Source organism: Camelus ferus, chromosome X, assembly GCF_009834535.1.
Source record: "Camelus ferus isolate YT-003-E chromosome X, BCGSAC_Cfer_1.0, whole genome shotgun sequence".
Taxonomy (NCBI): Eukaryota; Metazoa; Chordata; class Mammalia; order Artiodactyla; family Camelidae; genus Camelus; species Camelus ferus.
Window position 1 is genome coordinate 64354567 of NC_045732.1, and position 8756 is coordinate 64363322.

Below are 8756 nucleotides of genomic sequence, written 5' to 3' on the forward strand. Positions count from 1 at the left end.
ATAGCATGATACAAACATTAATTTTAAAAAGTAGTGAATATATTATTATCAGATAAAGTAGACAGGACAAAGAAAATTATTAGAGACAAAGAGGGACATCACATAATGACAAAAGCTCTGTCCTCCATGAAGACATAAGCATTCTTATTGTGTGCCCACCAAACAACATGAATACATTAAGCAAAATACGTGGCACAAAAACCGATAGAGTTGAAATGAGAAAAATATAAATCCAGAACTATAATTGAGGATATCAACATCCTACTCTCAGCAAATGATAGAACAACTAGACAGAAGTAGAATAGAAATAATTGAACAACACAATTAACAGAATCTATTTGACATGTATAGAATACTACACCCAACAACAGCAGAATACACTTTTTTTAAATTGTCCACAAAACATTCATGAAAATAGTCCATATCATGTACCATAAAAAAGAAACTGAACAAATTGAAAATAATTGAAATCATACAACGTGTTCTGTGACCTTAGTGAAATGAAATTAGAACAATAACAGAAAATATACAAACATTTGGAAATTAAAAACACACTTCTAATTAATCTATTGGTAAGAGAGGACCTTTCAAAGAAATGAATACACAATGAACTGAATAACAATGAAAAGTCAACATATCAAAATATGTGGGATGCTTCTAAAGTAGATCTGACAGGGAAATTTATACTACTAGATGCTTACATTATAAAACAGAAAATGTTTCTAAAAATCAGTCTAAGATTGTACATAAAGAAACAGGAGACAAGATAGCAAAATACATTTAAAGCAAAAAGGGAGGAAATAAAGATAAAAACAGAAATAAAATAATAAAACAAGAAAATAATAGAAAAAGATTAAGGAAACAACTGTTTCTTCAAAAAAAATCAATAAATTTGATTAACCTCAAGTGAGGCTGATAAAGACATTAAAAAGGAGACACTAATTACCAATATCAAGAATGAAACAGGGGCTATCATTAAGGATTCTGAGGTCATTAAAAAATAATGAACTACTATAAACAACTTTACACCATAAATTCAACAGCTTAGAAGAAATGGACCAATTGCTTGAAAACCACAAGGTACCCAATCTTGAGCTAAATAAAATAGACAACCTGAATAATCTTATAGCCATTATAGAAATTGAATCAATAATTATAAAGCTCCACCCAAAAGAAATACCTCAATAGAGTCATTGTTGAATTCTAAAAGATTCAGAAAAAAATTAGCTCCAATTTTATACAATCTATTCCAAAAACTAAGAGGCAGAAACATTTCCTAATTCATTTTATGAGGTCATTATTACATGTATATCAAAACTAGACAAAGACAGTATTGAGAAAGGAAATCTAGAGAGCAATATCCCTCAACAGAAAATGAAAATCTATAGAGCAATATCCCTCAACAAAGTATTAGCCAATGTTTTAGTTTAAGTTTGAAATCTGTCTACTGGCAGAATTCCATCTTGCTTGGGGAAGGTCAGTCTTTGTTCCACCCATATTATGAAGGGAAATCTGCTTTACTCTAAATCTACTGGTTTAAATGTTAATCTCACCCCCTCAGCACCCCCAAAAACCCTTACAGAGACCACCACAATTATATTTGTTCAAATATCTGGGCCCAGCGAAGTTGACACATAAAATTAGCTATCATATTACCCATTAGGGAAATGAAAATTAATACCACAGTATGATATCAGCACATATCTATCAGAATGGGTAAAAGAAAAAACAATGGCAATGACAAATGCTGGCCAGGATGCAGAGAAACTAGACCACTCATGCATTGTTGATGGGAAAGTAAAATGGTGTAGCCACTCTAGAACATAGTTCAGCATTTTCTTATAATACTAAACATGCAATTACCATACGACCCAGAAATTGCACTCTTGCACATTTATTCCAGGTAACAAAAACTTTGTTCACACAAGAAGTCTGTACACAAATGTTACAGCAGCTTTATCCATAACAAGAAAAAAAAATGGGAACAGTCCAGATGTCCTTTAACAGGTGAATGGTTAGACAAATATGGTATATTCATATAATGAAACACTATTCAGCAGTAACAAATAATGAGCTATTGACACATGCAACAACTTGAATGAATCTCCAACGATTATTCTGTGTGAAAAAATCCTATTCAACAAGATTATTATACATTGTAGTGTTCCATTCATATAACATTTTTGAAAAGACAATATTTTAGAAATGTTAAACAGATTAGTTGTTGCCAGAAATTAGGGAAGAGGGTGTAGAGGTGCAGACAGGAGATTCATGTGAATATAAAAAGGCAACACGAGGGATCCTTGTAGTTAATGAACTCTTTTGGAACCTGACTCTGGTACAAATGTACTTCTTTACACATGTTCTACAACTATTTTGCTAAACTAAACATTTACCCCCCTCCACACACGCAAACACATACCTGCATATACAGAGCACAAGTAAAAGTAGGGAACTCTGAATAGGATTGGTAGATTGTATCTATGTCAATATCTTGGTTATGTCATTATACTATAATTTTGTAAGGTGTTACCATTGGTTGAAACTTGTTAAAAGATACATATAATCTCTCAGTAGTAGTTCTTACACAATGCAAATCTATGTAATCACAAAATAAAAATTTTAGTTTAAAAAATTGGACAAGGATATTTTCAGATATTCAGAGGCTTAGGAAAGTACCATAAATGTGTGTATTGAATGGTATATGAATTAAATTTCAATAAAGCTGCTAAAAATAAGCATAACAATCTGAAGAAAATACTCCAAGGACTATTGCAACTGTCCTTCATATAAATTAAAATGAAGATTTAAATAAAGGGGAAATCATGGTAGTGAAAATGAAATCTACTAAACATACAATTGTGTCTTGAATCATATTAAGCAGTGTGACAAAACAAACTAAATGCCAAAAATAGCTCTTGGCTGAAAATATTAAAAATGTAAATAATAATTTAATAGTAATTATATTGCCCAAATTTCTAAACTTATACTAACAAAAAAGGGAATTGTTAGGAAACAAGTATATAAAATGATTGCATGAAAATATCTTCCATTTTCATATCCACACATTAAACGGCCTTTAATTCTAGATAATAAGAAAATATATGTTCATTTTTCAAAAGTGATGCTGCCAACTTGCAAATGAGATATTTAAAAAACAATAAAGAAACCCCACAGTTAAAATGTAAAAATAGAAAACAAAGATAACCTCAGGGAAAGATAAAGTCAAAATGTATAAAACAAGATAACAAAAGTAAAGCTCTATCATAGAAATTATGAAAAAATGGAAATGGTTTGAGTTAGTCCATTCAAAGACAGACTCCAAATTTAATAAAGCACAATTTTAAATTATGGTTATTTCTAAGACATGCAACTATAAAAATATGCCTTAGAAAATAAAGATTCAAAGAATGTTCCATGCTGTATCAGGAAATGTTAATAAAACAACTCACAGGTTGTAATGCCTTTTAAACATAGTAGTATTTAAGGCAAAATGTAATAAACAGGGGAAAGAAGGGCATGTGTTCATAATGAATGAGTGATAGGTAAAACAAACTAGTACAAAAGCTGAAAAAACTTTTCAATAAATTCCAAACAGTAGAAAATTGTAAAGAACATATGATCTGACCATTATGTAAGAAAACTAGAAATTAGCATCAAACATGATTCAAATTATTGAACATTTCAAAATACTTCCCAAGATAGCTTGAGTCATGTATATATGAATGCATGTGTGTGCGTGTGTGTGTGTGTGCGTGTGTGTGTGTGTGTGTGCGTGTATGTGCAAACAAAATCAGGATGGATAAACTCTAAGCTGTTCCTGCTATGAATATATATGGGGTAAGTTTACACGTTTTAGTTTTCTACTTAACAAATCTAAAATGTATGAATTTTAATATCATCTTGTATTAATTTTATTTTCTATTAATTTCTGCTTTATTAATTCCTCCTATTTTTAATTTTCTAGCCTCTTGAGTTATAGGTGTAGTTCATTTTCTCAAAATTATGTATATTTAAATTTTTAATTAGTTTTTATGACAAGGGTAACACATGTCGTAACATGTCAGGCAATTCAGAGATGTGTTAAAAATGTAATAATCTTCTCCTATTCCCTCATTATAATGGTAATCTCATCCTACCCTTCTGAGGCATTTAGTAACTATTCTTCTTTGTTTTTACATTTGTCTGTATTTATAGATATATATGATTCTTAAAAATAAAATAGGATCATACACATTATATACATAGTTCTACACCTAAGTTTTTTCACTCAGTATACAATAGACATGTTTTCGTGTCAACACATATTATGCTAGTTATTTTAATACTGACAAACTTTATAATGCCATGATCTATCATAACATTCTCAGTGATTTCCTTATTGAGGCGCACTCAGGTTAATTTCAGGTTTTTCTAATACAATGAATATAATTGAACATGTGTCCACAGTACTGATACTTTTATTTCTGTAATAAAATATATTAGATTTTAATCGCTGTGTAACAAATGTACCACAAACTTAGCAGCTTAAAACAAGGCCCATTTACTAGTTCATAGTTCTGCAGGTAAGAAGTCCAGCACGGTGTTGCTTGGTTCTCTGCGCAAGATGTTTCAAAACAAAAATCAATATGTTGCTGGCTGTGTTCTTGTCTGGAAGCTTGACAATGGCATACATTCATTTCCAAGCTCATTTATGTTGTTGAGAGAGTCCAGTTTCTTAAGGTGATAGGACTGAGATTCTGGTTTTCTTGCTGCAACAGGGGACTGTTCTCCTAAAGGACATTCACATTACTTGCCATCTGGCTCCCATCATCTTCAAAGTCATAATATTGATTCCTTTCCATGTTTTGAATCTCTGACTTCCTCTGTTTCTGATTCATATTTAAAGAGCTCATGTGATTAGTTCGGGCCCATCCAGAATATGCTCATTTGATTAACTCAAAATCAACTCAAAGGTAAATTTAATCACATCTGGAATATCTCTTTTGCCATATATGTAACGTCACGGGAGTGATGTCTCAGCATATCCCCAGGTTCAATAATCAAGAGGAAGAAATTATACAGGGTGAAGGTCACTGATACTCATCTTAGATCTACTACAAAAAATTCCCAGAAGTGGAATTGCTTGATCTGTTTTGGACATTTATCACTTGAACTTTATTTTCACTATTTTCTCATTTTATCAGAATCAAAATACATTGCAGGGAGGTGAAACATGGTTTTCTTTCCTAAATTTTGTATTTTTTGTGGGATGGCAATTTATAGCAAGTAATTTCCACCAAATGATACTTATGTTTCTACTACAAATACTCAAGGAACATCAAAGAGTCAGGTATCAGAGTACATTCATATCTCAACTCCACTACTTAACTAGCTTTGTGATTATAGAAACATTATTTAACTTTGTTTACAAAATAGAGATAAATTCTTTAAGGTTGTTTAGAAGATAAAATGAGATGTTGGCTTAAAGAGCTTAAAAGAGTTCCTGGTATTTAGTAGCTACTCAACAAATATTAGTTATTATCTTCTTCCTCTCATTGCCCTTGTACACTCGAAGGATGGACATGTACTTAAGCTCAGCAAATGGGACACACTCTTCTGGGACCATGAATCTTTAACAATTGATATTCTTCTCAGCAGTTGGTGCCCTGATCTGTCACTGCTATAGGCTGTTTATATTCCTGCTTAGAAGTAATGTAGGGACTATCTTGGTTCCTATTTTCAAATCTAATTCACAAGCTTTCCCTTATATCTATGCATTCCCAGTATCTTTGCAATAAATTACCCTCTTGTTTAATTTGGTTTGTAAATTTTGTGTGACTTGCAATGCTCTTTACATGAATTTTAAATTTAAAAAGATACTGTCAGATTACTTAACAAAATAACTGCAGTGATTCAGAAGTAATACCAGTGATATATGAAACTTATTTTTCCCAATACCCAATAGCACCAGATATTATTGGAAATGAATGGATGTTCTATATATGAAAGTCCATATATTTACTTTCCATATGGGAAAAATTGAAAATTACACCCTCACACCATACAAAAGTCAATGAATCAGAGCCATAAATCAAAAGCTTAATTTTTATAGAAAGGGTGGGGTTAAAAATATTAGAAAAATTATAATAGATCATGTTTATAATTTTATAAACTACAATATTTTACATTTCACATATCATAAAATACCTTTTTTTAAAGAGTACAATTTAGTGATTTTTAGTATATTCAGTTTCACAACCATCATTACTGTCTAATTACACAATATTTTAATCACCCCAAAAAGAAACTCCATATTCATTAGCACTTACTCCCTAAAACATCCTTCATACCAATCCAAGCAACTACTAATTTACTTTTTTTCTCTATGGATGTGCCAATACTAGAAATTTTACATAAATTGAATCATTCATATACAGCCTTTTTTGTCTGGCTTCTTTTAATTAGCATAATGTTTTCAAGCTTCTTCCAAGTTGCAGTATGTATGCAGTTCTTCATATTTTATGGCTGAATAATATTCCATTGTATGGATATACCCATTTTGTTTCTCCATTTATCAGTTGATAGCTATTTGGACTTGTTCTACTTTTTGGCTATTATGATTAATGCTGCTATGAACAGTCTTGTACAAATGTTGGTATGAATATGTATTTTTAGTTCTCTAAGATATATAACTAATAGTGGACTTGCTGGGTCATTTGATATTTCTGTGTTTATTTGAAGAACTGCTAGATGTTTTCCAATGTGACTGAAATATTTTACATTCCCACTAGCAGAGCATGAGAGTTTTTGTTGTTCTGCATCCTCGCTAGTATTTGGTGTTGTCAATGTTCTAGATTTTGGCCATTCTAGGGTGTGTAGTAGTATCTCATTGTTGTTTCAATTACTATTTCCCTGATAACATACTATGTGGAGCATCTTTTCATATGCATATTTGCCATCTGTATATTTTCTTTGGTGAGGTATATGTTATGGTCTTTGTCCCATCTTTTAATAGGATTGTTTGTTTTCTTATTGTTGAATTTTAAGAGTTTTTTGTATATTTGAATAACAGTCTTTTATTAGATGTGTTTTTTGCAAATAATTTCTCCTTTTGTGTGGCTTGTTTTCTCATTTTCTTAGTATTGTCTTTCACAGAAAATAAGTTTTCAATTGTAATGAAGTCCAGCTTATCAATTATTTCTTTCATGGATTATGCATTTAGTGTTGTATCTAAAAAGGTATCACCACACCCAAGATCATCTAAATTTTATCCTACGTTATCTTCTGGGAGTTTTATAGTTTTGCATTTTAAATTTAGACCTTGATCCATTTTGAGTTAATTTTTGTGAAGGTTGAAAAGTCTGTGTCTAGATTCATTTTTTTTTTTTTGCATGTGAATGTACAATTTTTCCAGCACCATTTGTTGAAAAGACTATCTTTGCTCCATTGTATCGCCTTTGTTCTTTGTCAAAGATCAGTTGACTATATTTATGGGAGTATATTTCTGGGTACTCTATTCTTTTCATTGATCTATTTTTCCATCTTGGTATGGTATTGGCATAAAAACAGACACATAGATTAATGGAACATACTAGAGTCTTTGATTTTAAACAATGGATTAAAAGCTCTGGGTAGTTTAAGCAAAAAGAAAAATATCAGTCAAAAACTATCATATGGCTCACAGAATCAATGCCTGGAATACTAAGGATCAGAACATAGAGAGAAACAAAGGGAGCATCCCTACAGCCAGAATATTATCACAGGTACAGTCTCCATAGGTCACTGCTAATGGAAGAACCACTTGCTGCCATCACTGCTAGTATCACTACTGTAGAATATGTCTGTACTCTCACATTCAATGTAGCATTTGTGAAAAGTTTGAGAACATCCAACTGTCTAGCCTTAATAAAATGCTTATGTTTTAGCTGCCACAGAACTAGAAAAGGGATTACCTGCAACCATCCCCCACTGTCAGATCCTGTAGTAAAGGCAGATCCTGTCTTTTACCTATATTGCTTTCCTCCAAATATAAAGTGACTTTAGATACTAAAAACAGAGAAAAGACAACTACCTACTGCATGAGTAATAATGAAAATTGATGTTAAAAGTTAGATATTATGTGCCATATTAGAAAAAATAAAAAGTATGATAAGACCAAGTATTGGTTGAAATATAAGGAAAGAACTCTCATACATATTCTGTCAGAAGTGCAAATTGGTGCAGTCACTCTGGATCATGATTTGGTATTATCAAATGAAGTTGAAACTATGCATATTCTACAAACCAGATATTTTGCTTATAGGTGTGTACCTTAGATAAATCCTTATACCTGTGTGCCAGGATATTTGTAGAAGAACATAAATTGTAAAAGTTGAAAAATAGCTAAATAAATTATGGTTTATTTTATTAATACATTACCTGACACGCAATGAATGAACTTGATCTAAATGTATCAATAAGAATAGCAATCAAAATGTAATTATGAATAAAAAGCAAGTTGCAAAATTGTATGTAGAGTGTGATTGACATTTGTATAGTTTTTAAAAATATATAAAGCAATATTGGATACATATAGCAAATAAGAGCAAAAAAAACACAACTGGTATGTGTGATGGTTAATTTCTTATGTCATCTTGACTGAGCCATAGGGCACCCACATATTTGTTCAAACATTATTCAGAGTATTTTTGTGAGAGTGTTTTGGATGAGAGTAACATTTAAATTGGTAGACTGAGTAAAGCAGATTGCCCTGCCTAACATAGTGGGCCTCACCC